General features: G+C 39.2%; 1 protein-coding gene across 5 annotated transcripts in view; it reads right to left on the bottom strand.

Annotated features, from left to right (window-relative positions):
• CCDC7 (coiled-coil domain containing 7) overlaps positions 1-13,265 on the bottom strand; it is a 331,505-nt gene that overhangs the window by 12,946 nt on the left and 305,294 nt on the right. For 4 of the 5 annotated variants that reach the window (XM_067702677.1, XM_067702668.1, XM_067702526.1 and 1 more), the window contains 3 exons: positions 12,746-12,961; positions 12,188-12,258; positions 10,700-10,950 (listed from right to left, as the gene is read on the bottom strand). The gene's annotated coding sequence lies outside the window, so the exon portion shown is untranslated. The remainder of the gene's footprint in view (positions 1-10,699; positions 10,951-12,187; positions 12,259-12,745; positions 12,962-13,265) is intronic. The other variant, XM_067702520.1, reaches the window with a different exon arrangement.

A 13,265-nucleotide genomic window follows, 5' to 3' on the forward strand; every position in this document is an offset into this window, starting at 1 on the left:
TGATCTTAGAGGAAATGCTTTCAGCTTTTTCACTGTTGAGCATGATGTTAGCTGTAGGTTTGTCATACATGGTCTTAATTATGTTGAGGTATGTTCCCTCTATGCCCACTTGCTGGAGAGTTTTTATCATAAATCGGTGTTGCACTTTTTCAAAAGCTTTCTCTGCATATATTGAGATGGTCATGTGGCTTTTATTCTTTGATTTGTTGATGAGGTGTATCATACTGATTGATTTGTGGATATTGAAAAATCCTTGAATCCCTGGGATAAATCCCACTTGATCATGGTGTTATGATCCTTTTAATATATTGTTGGATTCAGATTGCTAGTATTTTGTTGAGGACTTTTGTGTCTGTGTTCATCAGTGATAACTCGCCTGTAACTTTCTTTTTTTATGGTATCTTTAACTTGGTATCAGGGTGATGGTGGCCTCATAAACTGAGTTTGGGAGTATTCCTTCCTCTGTGATTTTTTGGAATAGTTTCAGAAGGATAGGTGTAACTCTTCTCTAAATGTCTGATAGAATTTGACTGTGAAGCCATCTGAGCCTGGACTTTTGTTTGTTAAAATCACAGTTTCAATTGCAGTACTTGTGACTGGTCTGTTCATATTTTTTATTTCTTCTGGTTCAGCCTTGGGAGACTGTACCTTTCTAAGAACTTGTTCATTTCTTCCAGGTTGTCCATTTTGATTGGCTTATACTTGCTTATAATGGTCTCTTATGATCCTATGAATTTCTGTGGTGTCCACTGTAACTTCTTTTTCATTTCTAATTTTATTGATTGGGGCCCTCTCCTTTTTTTTCTTGATGAGTCTTGCTAAAGATTTATCAATTTCATTTATCTTTTCAAAGAACCAGCTTTTAGTTTCATTGATATTTTCTCTTCTTCATTTCTGTTTCATTTATTTCTGCTCTGATCTTTATGATTTCTTTCCTTCTACTAACTTTGGGTTTTGTTTGTTCTTCTTTCACTAGTTGCTTTAGGTGTGACATTAGGTTTTTTATTTGTGATTTTTCTTGTTTCTGGAGGTAAGATTATATTGCTATAAACTTCCCTCTTAGAACTTTTTACTGTGTCCCATAGGTTTTGGATTGTCATGCTTTCATTTTGATTGTCTCTAGGTATTTTTTGGTTTCCTCTTTGATTTCTTCAGTGAGCCATTGGTTGTTTAGTAGCACATTGTTTAGCCTCCACGTGTCTGTGTTTTTTACAGTTTTTTTCTTTTTCTTGTAGTTGATTTCTAATGTCATGGCATTGTGATACGAAAAGATGCTTGATATGATTTAAATTTTCTTAAATTTACTGGGGCTCGATTTGTGGCTCAGCATGTGATCACTCCTGGAGAATGTTCTATGTGCACATGAGAAGAATGTGTATTCTGCTGCTTTTGGATGGAATGCTCTATAAATATCAGTTAAGTCCATCTGGTCTAATGTGTCATCTAGGCCTGTGTTTCCTTTTTGATTTTGTTTGGATGACCTGTCCACTGATGAAAGTGGGGTGTTAAAGTCCCCCACTGTCGATTTCTCCCTTTATGGATGTTAGTATTGGGTTGGCTAAAAAGTTCATTCAGGTTTTTCCAAAAGATATTACAGAAAAATGCGAACGAACTTTTTGGCCAACTCAATATTTGCCTTACATATTGACGTGCTCCTGTGTTTGGTGCATATATATTTACAATTGTTATATCTTCTTCTTGGATTGATGCCTTGATCATTATGTAGTGTCCTTTGTCTCTTATAAGTCTTTATTTTAAAGCCTATTTTGTCTAATAGGAGTATTGCTACTCCAGCTTGCTTTTGATTTCTATTTGTGTGGAATACTTTTTTCCATCCCCTCACTTTCAGTCTGTATGTGTCGCTAGATCAGAAGTGGGTCTCTTGTAGACATATATATGGGTCTTGTTTTTGTATCCATTCAGCCAGCTTATGTCTTCTGCTCAGAGCATTTAATCCATTTACATTTAAGGTATTCATCAATGTGTATGTTCTTATTGCCATTTTGTTAATTGTTTTGGATTTGTTCTTGTAGGTCTTTCTTCCCTTCCTCTTTTGTTTTCTTGTGATTCGATGACTAATTTTAGTGTTATGTTAGGATTCCTTTTTCTTTTGTGTGTGTGTTTATCTATCGTAGATTTTTGGTTTGCAGTTACCATGAGGTTTGGATGTAGCCATGTACGTATAATCAAGATTGTTGTAAGTTGCTGGTCTTTTAATTTTAGATGCATTTTCAATATACTGCATTTGTGCTCTCCTCACAATTGCTGGTTTTTTTTTTTTTTCATTTTAACATCTTTATTGGAGTATAATTGCTTTACAATGGTATGTTAGTTTCAGCTTCACAACAAAATGAATCAGTTATATATATACATATGTTCCCATATCTCTTCCCGCTTGCGTCTCCCTCCCTCCCACCCTCCCTATCCCACCCCTCCAGGCGGTCACAAAGCACCGAGCTGATCTCCCTGTGCTATGCGGCTGCTTCCCACTAGCTATCTACCTTACGTTTGGTAGTGAATATATGTCCATGCCTCTCTCTCGCTTTGTCACCGTTTACCCTTCCCCCTCCCCATAGCCTCAAGTCCATTCTCTAGTAGTAAGTCTGTGTCTTTATTCCTGTTTCACCCCTAGTTTTTTCATGACATTTTTTTCCTTAAATTCCATATATATGTGTTAGCATACGGTATTTGTCTCTCTCTTTCTGACTTACTTCACTCTGTATGACAGATTCTAGGTCTATCCACGTCATTACAAATAGCTCAATTTTGTTTCTTTTTATGGCTGAGTAATATTCCATTGTATATATGTGCCACATCTTCTTTATCCATTCATCCAATGATGGACACTTAGGTTGTTTCCATCTCTGGGCTATTGTCAATAGAGCTGCAATGAACATTTTGGTACATGACTCTTTTTGAATTATGGTTTTGTCAGGGTATATGCCCAGTAGTGGGATTGCTGGGTCATATGGTAGTTCTATTTGTAGTTTTTAAAGGAACCTCCATACTGTTCTCCACAGTGGCTGTATCAATTTACATTCCCACCAACAGTGTAAGAGGGTTCCCTTTTCTCCACACCCTCTCCAGCATTTATTGTTTCTAGATTTTTTGATGATGGCCATTCTGACTGGTGTGAGATGATATCTCATTGTAGTGTTGATTTGCATTTCTCTAATGATTAGTGATGTTGAGCATTCTTTCATGTGTTTGTTGGCACTCTGTATATCTTCTTTGGAGAAATGTCTATTTAGGTCTTCTGCCCATTTTTGGATTGGGTTGTTTGTTTTTTTGTTATTAAGCTGCATGAGCTGCTTATAAATTTTAGAGATTAATCCTTTGTCAGTTGCTTCATTTGCAAATATTTTCTCCCATTCTGAGGGTTGTCTTTTGGTCTTCTTTATGGTTTCCTTTGCTGCGCAAAAGCTTTTAAGTTTCATTAGGTCCCATTTGTTTACTTTTGTTTTTATTTCCATTTCTCTAGGAGGTGGGTCAAAAAGGACCTTGCTGTGATTTATGTCATAGAGTGTCCTGCCTATGTTTTCCTCTAAGAGTTTGATAGTTTCTGGCCTTACATTTAGGTCTGTAATCCATTTTGAGCTTATTTTTGTGTATGGTGTTAGGGAGTGATCTAATCTCATACTTTTATGTGTAGCTGTCCAGTTTTCCCAGCACCACTTATTGAAGAGGCTGTCCTTTCTCCACTGTACATTCCTGCCTCCTTTGTCAAAGATAAGGTGACCATATGTGTGTGGGTTTATCTCTGGGCTTTCTATCCTGTTCCATTGATCTATATTTCTGTTTTTGTGCCAGTACCATACTGTCTTGATTACTGTAGCTTTGTAGTATAGTCTGAAGTCAGGAAGCCTGATTTCTCCAGCTCCGTTTTTCGTTCTCAAGATTGCTTTGGCTATTCGGGGTCTTTTGTGTTTCCATACAAATTGTGAAATTTTTTGTTCTAGTTCTGTGAAAAATGCCAGTGGTAGTTTGATAGGGATTGCATTGAATCTGTAGATTGCTTTGGGTAGTAGAGTCATTTTCACAATGTTGATTCTTCCAATCCAAGAACATGGTATATCTCTCCATCTATTTGTATCATCTTTAATTTCTTTCATCAGTGTCTTATAATTTTCTGCATATAGGTCTTTTGTCTCCTTAGGTAGGTTTATTCTTAGATATTTTATTCTTTTTGTTGCAATGGTAAATGGGAGTGTTTTCTTGATTTCACTTTCAGATTTTTCATCCTTAGTGTATAGGAATGCGAGAGATTTCTGTGCATTAATTTTGTATCCTGCTACTTTACCAAATTCATTGATTAGCTCTAGTAGTTTTCTGGTAGCATCTTTAGGATTCTCTATGTATAGTATCATGTCATCTGCAAAGAGTGACAGCTTTACTTCTTCTTTTCCGATTTGGATTCCTTTTATTTCCTTTTCTTCTCTGATTGCTGTGGCTAAAACTTCCAAAACTATGTTGAATAAGAGTGGTGAGAGTGGGCAACCTTGTCTTGTTCCTGATCTTAGTGGAAATGCTTTCAGTTTTTCACCATTGAGGACGATGTTGGCTGTGGGTTTGTCATATATGGCCTTTATTATGTTGAGGAAAGTTCCCTCTATGCCTACTTTCTGCAGGGTTTTTATCATAAATGGGTGTTGAATTTTATCAAAAGCTTTCTCCGCATCTATTGAGATGATCATATGGTTTTTCTCCTTCAATTTGTTAATATGGTGTATCACGTTGATTGATTTGCGTATATTGAAGAATCCTTGCATTCCTGGAATAAACCCCACTTGATCATGGTGTATGATCCGTTTAATGTGCTGTTGGATTCTGTTTGCTAGTATTTTGTTGAGGATTTTTGCATCTATGTTCATCAGTGATATTGGCCTGTAGTTTTCTTTCTTTGTGACATCCTTGTCTGGTTTTGGTATCAGGGTGATGGTGGCCTCGTAGAATGAGTTTGGGAGTGTTCCTCCCTCTGCTATATTTTGGAAGAGTTTGAGAAGGATAGGTGATAGCTCTTCTCTAAATGTTTGATAGAATTCGCCTGTGAAGCCATCTGGTCCTGGGCTTTTGCTTGTTGGAAGATTTTTAATCACAGTTTCAATTTCAGTGCTTGTGATTGGTCTGTTCATATTTTCTATTTCTTCCTGATTCAGTCTTGGCAGGTTGTGCCTTTCTAAGAATTTGTCCATTTCTTCCAGGTTGTCCATTTTATTGGCATAGAGTTGCTTGTAGTAATCTCTCATGATCTTTTGTATTTCTGCAGTGTCAGTTGTTACTTCTCCTTTTTCATTTCTAATTCTGTTGATTTGAGTCTTCTCCTTTTTCTTGATGAGTCTGGCTAATGGTTTATCAATTTTGTTTATCCTTTCAAAGAACCAGCTTTTAGTTTTATTGAGCTTTGCTATCGTTTCCATCATTTCTTTTTCATTTATTTCTGATCTGATTTTTATGATTTCTTTCCTTCTGCTAACTTTGGGGTTTTTATGTTCTTCTTTCTCTAATTGCTTTAGGTGCAAGGTTAGGTTGTTTATTCGAGATGTTTCCTGTTTCTTAAGGTAGGATTGTATTGCTATAAACTTCCCTCTGAGAACTGCTTTTGCTGCATCCCATAGATTTTGAGTCGTCGTGTCTCCATTGTCATTTGTTTCTAGGTATGTTTTGATTTCCCCTTTGATTTCTTCAGTGATCATTTTGTTATTAAGTAGTGCATTGTTTAGCCTCCATGTGTTTGTATTTTTTACAGATCTTTTCCTGTAATTAATATCTAGTCTCATAGCGTTGTGGTTGGAAAAGATACTTGATACAATTTCAATTTTCTTAAATTTACCAAGGCTTGATTTGTGACCCAAGATATGATCTATCCTGGAGAATGTTCCATGAGCACTTGAGAAAAATGTGTATTCTGTTGTTTTTGGATGGAATGTCCTATAAATATCAATTAAGTCCATCTTGTTTAATGTATCATTTAAAGCTTGTGTTTCCTTATTTATTTTCAGTTTGGATGATCTGTCCATTGGTGAAAGTGGGGTGTTAAAGTCCCCTACTATGAATGTGTTACTGTTGATTTCCTTTTTTATGGCTGTCAGTATTTGCCTTATGTATTGAGGTGCTCCTATGTTGGGTGCATTAATATTTACAATTGTTATATCTTCTTCTTGGATCGATCCCTTGATCATCATGTAGTGTCCTTCTTTGTCTCTTCTAATAGTCTTTGTTTTAAAGTCTATTTTGTCTGATATGAGAATTGCTACTCCAGCTTTCTTTTGGTTTCCATTTGCATGAAATACCTTTTTCCATCCCCTTACTTTCAGTCTGTATGTGTCTCTAGGTCTGAAGTGGGTCTCTTGTAGACAGCAAATATATGCGTCTTGTTTTTGTATCCATTCAGCCAATCTGTGTCTTTTGGTGGGAGCATTTAGTCCATTTACATTTAAAGTAATTATCGATATGTGTGTTCCCATTCCCATTTTCTTAATTGTTTTGGGTTCGTTATTGTAGGTCTTTTCCTTCTTTTGTGTTTCTTGCCTAGACAAGTTCCTTTAGCAGTTGTTGTAGAGCTGGTTTGGTGGTGTCGAACTCTCTCAGCTTTTGCTTGTCTGTAAAGGTTTTAATTTCTCCATCAAATCTGAATGAGATCCTTGCTGGGTAGAGTAATCTTGGTTGCAGGTTTTTCTCCTTCAACACTTTCAATATGTCCTGCCTCTCCCTTCTGGCTTGCAGAGTTTCTGCTGAAAGATCAGCTGTTAACCTTATGGGGATTCCCTTGTGTGTTATTTGTTGTTTTTCCCTTGCTGCTTTTAATATGTTTTCTTTGTATTTAATTTTTGACAGTTTGATTAATATGTGTCTTGGCGTATTTCTCCTTGGATTTATCCTGTATGGGACTCTCTGTGCTTCCTGGACTTGATTAATTATTTCCTTTCCCATATTAGGGAAGTTTTCCACTATAATCTCTTCAAATATTTTCTCAGTCCCTTTCTTTTTCTCTTCTTCTTCTGGAACCCCTATAATTCGAATGTTGGTGCGTTTAATGTTGTCCCAGAGGTCTCTGAGACTGTCCTCAGTTCTTTTCATTCTTTTTTCTTTATTCTGCTCTGCAGTAGTTATTTCCACTATTTTATCTTCCAGGTCACTTATCCGTTCTTCTGCCTCAGTTATTCTGCTATTGATCCCATCTAGAATATTTTTCATTTCATTTATTGTGTTGTTCATCATTGTTTCATCTTTAGTTCTTCTAGGTCCTTGTTAACTGATTCTTGCATTTTGTCTATTCTATTTCCAAGATTTTGGATCATCTTTAGTATCATTATTCTGAATTCTTTTTCAGGTAGACTACCTATTTCCTCTTCATTTGTTAGGTCTGGTGGGTTTTTATCTTGCTCCTTCATCTGCTGTGTGTTTTTCTGTCTTTTCATTTTGCTTATCTTACTGTGTTTGGGGTCTCCTTTTTGCAGGCTGAAGGTTCGTAGTTCCTGTTGTTATTTGTGTCTGTCCCCAGTGGCTAAGGTTGGTTCAGTGGATTGTGTAGGCTTCCTGGTGGAGGGTACTAGTGCCTTTGTTCTGGTGGATGAGGCTGGATCTTGTCTTTCTGGTGGGCAGGTCCACGTCTGGTGGTGTTTTTTGGGGTGTCTGTAGACTTATGATTTTGGGCAGCCTCTCTGCTAATGGGTGGGGTTGTGTTCCTGTCTTTCTAGTTGTTTGGCATAAGATGTCCAGCACTGTAGCTTGCTGGTCGTTGAGTGAAGCTGGGTGCTGGCGTTGAGATGGAGATCTCTGGGAGATTTTCGCCGTTTGATATTATGTGCAGGTGGGAGGCCTCTTGTGGACCAGTGTCCTGAAGTTGGCTCTCCCACCTCAGAGGCACAGCACTAACTCCTGGCTGCAGCACCAAGAGCCTTTCATCCACACCGCTCCTTAATTTGGGATGATTCGTTGTCTATTCAGGTATTCCACAGATGCAGGTACATCAAGTTGATTGTGGAGCTTTAATCCGCTGCTTCTGAGGCTTTTTTCTTTGCCTTGGCGCTTCGTCTAGTTTCACTTGCTCACAGGGAGCCACGGGCAGAGGCCTCACACCAGCCCTTCTGCCCAAAGTTCCTGGTGCAGAACCGCCCTGGCGAAACCTCGGCTCGGGACCGTTTCACAATTGCTGGTTTTGATATCATATTTGTGTGCAGCTGATTTCCTACCTTTACTATATATTTGCCTTTAGCTGTGAGCTTTTCCAATCGTAATTTGCTTGTTTCTAGTTGTGGCCTTTTCTGCTTAGAGAATTTCCTTTAACATTTGTTGCAAAGCTGGTCTGGTGGTGCTGAATTCTCTTAGCTTTTGCTTGTCTTTAAAGCTTTTTGATTTTTCTTTCGAATCTGAATGAGAAACTTGCTGGGTAGAATATTCTTGGTTGTAGGTTCTTCCTGTTCATCACTTTAAATATATTGTGCCACTCCCTTTTGCCCCGCAGAGTTTCTGCTGAGAAATCAGCTGATAACCTTATGGGAGTTCCTTGTATGTTATTTGTTGCTTTTCCCTTGTTGCTTTTAATATTTTTTCTTTGTCTTTAATTTTTGTCAAATTGATTACTATGTGTCTTGGCGTGTTCCTCCTTGGGACTCTACACTTCCTGGACTTGGGTGACTGCTTCCTTTCCTATATTAGGGAGGTTTTCAAATATTTTCTCAGGTCCTTTCTCTGTTCTTCTGGGACCCCTAGAATACAAATGTTGGTGTTTTAATGTTGTCCCAGAGGTCTCTAATACTGTCTTCATTTCTTTTCATTCTTTTTTCTTTATTCTGTTAGGCGGCAGTGATTTCCACCATTATGTCTTCCAGCTCACTTATCAGCTTTTCTGCTATCAGTTCCTTCTACTGTATTTTTCATTTAAGTTATTGTATTGTTCATCTGTTTGTTCCTTAGTTCTGGTAGGTCTTTGTTAAACATTTCTTGTATCCTCTCGATCTGTGCCTCCATTCTTTTTCCGAGATCTTGGATCATCTTCACTATCATTACTCTGAATTCTTTTCCCAGTAGATTGGCTATCTCCAATTCACTTAATTGTTCTTCTGGGGTTTTGTTACTTCACCTGGGACATATTCCTCTGCCATGTCATTTTGTGTAACTTTGATTGAGGTTTCTGTTCTGCAGGCTCCAGAATTGTAGTTCTTCTTCCTTCTGCTGTCTGCCCTCTGGTGGATGAGGCTGTTTAAGAGGCTTATGCAGGCTTCCCAGTGGGAAGGACTGATTCCTGCCCACTGGTGGGTGGAACTGGGTCTTATTCCTTGGTTGTTTGGCCTAAGGTGTCCTAGCACTGGAGCCTACAGGCTGTTGGGTGGAGCTAGGTTTTTGGGAGAAAATGGTGGCCTCCAGGAGTGTTAACGCCAATGAGTACTCCCAGGAACTACTGCTGCCAGTGTCTTGTCCCTGCAGTGGGCCACAGCCATCCCCGGCTCTGCTGGAGACCTTCCAATACTAGTAAGTGGGTTTGGCCCAGTCTCTTATGATGTCACTGCTTTTTTCCCTGGGTCATGGTGTGCAGGAGGCCTTGTGTGTGCCCTCTAAGAGTAGAGTTTTTGTTTCCCCAAGTCCTGTGGAATTCCTGTGATCAAACCTTACCGGTTCTCAAAGCCAGATCCTCTGGGGTTTCCTCCTCCTGTTGCCAGACCTCAAGGCTGGGAAGCCTGATGTGGGCCTCAGGACTTTCATTCCGGTTGGAGAACTTCTGTGGTATAATTATTTTCCACTTTATACATTGCCCACCTGGCAAGTATGGGAGTTGATTTTATCACCCTCCTACTGTCTCATTGTGGTTTCTTCTTGCTTTGTGAAAGCAGGTTATCTTTTTTGTTCTAGCATTTTTTTTTGTTAAATCGTTATTTAGAAGTTAGTTGTGATTTTGGTGTTTTTTGTAAGAAGGGGTGAGCTCGCGTCTTTCTATGCTGCCATTTTGACACTTTCTCCTGACCATTACTATTTCAAACTTTAAGATGTTTGATGTAATCCCTGATACCATAAAGAAAATAGCTATAGAGTGGCCAAGATGGCAGAATAGAAGTACCCTAAGCTCACCCCCACTCAGGAGCACACCAAAATCCAACACTCTGCAGAACGATCATTGTTGAAAAAGACTGAAACCTACCAGAAAGATACATAAAGACATAAAACAAGGCACATAGGAGGGGCTGATTCATGATATAATCAAATCCCATGTCCCCCAGGTGGTTGACCCACCAACTGGAGCATAATTGAATTAGATTTTCCCACAGGAGTGAGAGTTCTGAGTCCCACATCAGGCCCCCTAGCCTGGGGAAAAGGAGCCCCCAGAGCATTTGGATATGAAGGCCAGCAGGGCTTGAGTGCAGAAGCTACACAGGATTGGGGAAAACAGACTTCACTCTTAAAAGAGTACACATAAAACCTCATGCGCACTGGGACCAAGAGCAAAAGCAGTAATTTGAAAGGAGCCTGGGCCAGACATACCTGATGGTCTTAGAGGGTCTCCTGGGGAGTCGGGGTGCAGCTGTGGCCCACCCTGGGGACTTAGACACTGGTGGCAGGTATTATCAGTGAGCATTCATCTGCATGAGCTCTCCTGGAAACAGTGCCACCCAACAGACAGGCTTCCTAAAGACCTCATGAGCACACAGCCACCTGCAGACACACCTCTAGACATCGCCTTGCCCCCCAGAGGACCAAGACTCACCTCCATCCACCAGGGTGCAGGCACCAGTCCTTCAGAAGTCTCTAGATTAGCTTCACCCACCAGTGAGCAGAAACCAGAAGCAAGAAAACTATAGTCCAGCAGCCTTCAGACTGAGTCCACAAATGCATGCCAGTGACCATCCTGGGACCAGCTGGCCCCCTGCCCTTGGGTGAAGAGAGGAGAGTGCACTTCTGGGATGCATAGGTTGTCTCCTATAGAGGGCCATTTCTCCAAGGTCAAACATAACCAACCTACCACATACATAAAAATACAAGTAACTATTTAGACAAAATGAAGTGACAAAGGAATATGTGTCAGAGAAAGGAACAAGATAAAACTGCAGAAGAACAACTAAGTGATGTAGAGATAGATAGGCAATCTACACAAGGAACAATTTGAAGTAATGATCATAAAGATGATCAAAGAACTCGTGAGGAGAATGGATGCACAGAGTGAGAAATTAGAAGTTTTTAACAAATAATTAGAAAATACAACAACCAAACAGAATTAAAGAATACAATAACTGACACGAAAAATACACTATACGGTATCAATAGTAGACTAAATGAGGCAGAGGACCAGATCAATGAGCTGGAAAACAAAGTAGTGGAAATCACTGCTGCTGAACAAAGAATGAAGAGAAATGAGGACAGTTTCAGAGACCTCTGGGACAACATAAAGCACGCTAATATTTGCATGATCAGGGTCCCAAAAGGAGAAGAGAAAGGCTTGAGAAAATATTTGAAGAAATAGCTGAAAAGTTCTCTAACCTGAGGGAAGGAAACTGTCACCCAAGTCCAGGAATTGTGGAGAGTTCCATACAGGATTAACCCACAGAGGAACACAGCAGACACAGTGTAATCAATCAAAATGACTAAAAGAATATTAAGAGTAACAAATAACATACAAGGGAACTCCCATAAGGCTATCAGCTGATTTTTCAGCAGAAACCTTTGCAGGCCAGAAGGGAGTGGCAATGATATACTTAAAGTAATGAAAGAGAAAAACCTACAACCAAGAACACTCAGTAAGGCTCTTGTTCAGATTTGATGGAGAAATCAAAGCTTTACAGAGAAGCAAAAGCTAAAAGAGTTCACCACCAAACAAGCTTTACAAAAAATGCTAAAGGAACTTCTCTAGGCAGAAAAGAAAAGGCCACAGCTAGAAAGAAGAAAATTATGAAACAGAAAAGCTCGCTACTAAGGCAGACATACAGTAAAGGTAGTAAATCATCCACACACAAAGCTAGGGGTTAAAAGACAAAAGTAGTACAATTTGTATGCAAAATAAGCAGTTAAGGCATACACACCCCCGAAGATAGGCTTACAATATCAAAAACAGTAATTTTGAGGGGAGATGAGTACAAATGCAGAATATCTAAAATGTATTTGAAATTAAGAGGTCAGCAACTTAAGCATGTATCTTTAACTGGTAATCAATCATATTTGGGTTCTGGAGGATGCATATTTGAAACTTGGAAATACTCACCTGACCCATATACCAGGTGATGCTGCCAGCTTTGAATGGGACTCAGGAAAGAGCTCTGGTGCAGGTGCAGTCTAGGGTTAAGCAGACAAGATGCTTGAATCCTATGAACTGATAGGCTCTGTTATATGAAGTGGTTGGAAAGATGAATATGGAGTTTATGGCAAGCTCAAGTAGCAGAATAAAAATATATATCCTTAGGGCAAAGCTGACATAAAAATCTGGACCTTGATAGAGAACTACTGTCTGTGGGACATCAAGTTTCTATGAAACTATAACTTAATCATACTCTGGTTTTGTCAGATGATTCCTATTAAAATGACAGGTGGGTCCAATAGCAATCTATGCTAGGGTAGCTGCTGTGCATCTAAGATAGGGCATGAGTAAGGCCAGAGGACTCAAGTTAAGCTGAATGAGCTGATGACTCAGACCTCCATGTCACCCACCATCAGCACCTCCTCAGATCACATCCATAGATATATCAGTCAGAAGGTGGGAGAGCCCCTTATGTCTAGCTGATGGAAGAGGAAAAAAGCCAAACAAGATTCATGGAAGGATCACCTTGTAAATAGATGCAAGTTAAAAATGGATTGTTGCTATATTAACTCCATACTCAGGTGGTGCTGAAAGACAGGTAATCCTCCAAGGAGAAATCCTCCCAAAGGTCAGAGCTCAGGTTGAATGTGCTCGTCCACTTAGTATGTAAAGAGAAGTAGCCTGAGGTAAGAATACTTGCTCATCGGTAGTAGTGAATGACTTCTCTGGTTGGTCAGAAGCCTAGAAAGAGAAAAAATAGAGTGGGGAAAAAGGAGTTTAAAAAGAATCAGATAGATAAACTCACAGGTCCCACAGTGTGTAGTATCACATTTAATGCTCATCAAAGAACGTCCACTATGAAAGAGGCTCTTTAAAAAATACAGACTGAGTGAATCTGCCAGTTGAATTTACCTAGACTCAGTCATCAGGCACTCTAGTGCTTCTGAATACCATGAATAATTATTAATTTGAGAAGAATCAGAAATCAAAATGTGAAATAATGAACCATACTACTACTAGAGAAATGCATCTTCTTTAAGTAGGC

This window comes from Pseudorca crassidens, chromosome 1 (assembly GCF_039906515.1).
Source record: "Pseudorca crassidens isolate mPseCra1 chromosome 1, mPseCra1.hap1, whole genome shotgun sequence".
NCBI classification, from domain to species: domain Eukaryota; kingdom Metazoa; phylum Chordata; class Mammalia; order Artiodactyla; family Delphinidae; genus Pseudorca; species Pseudorca crassidens.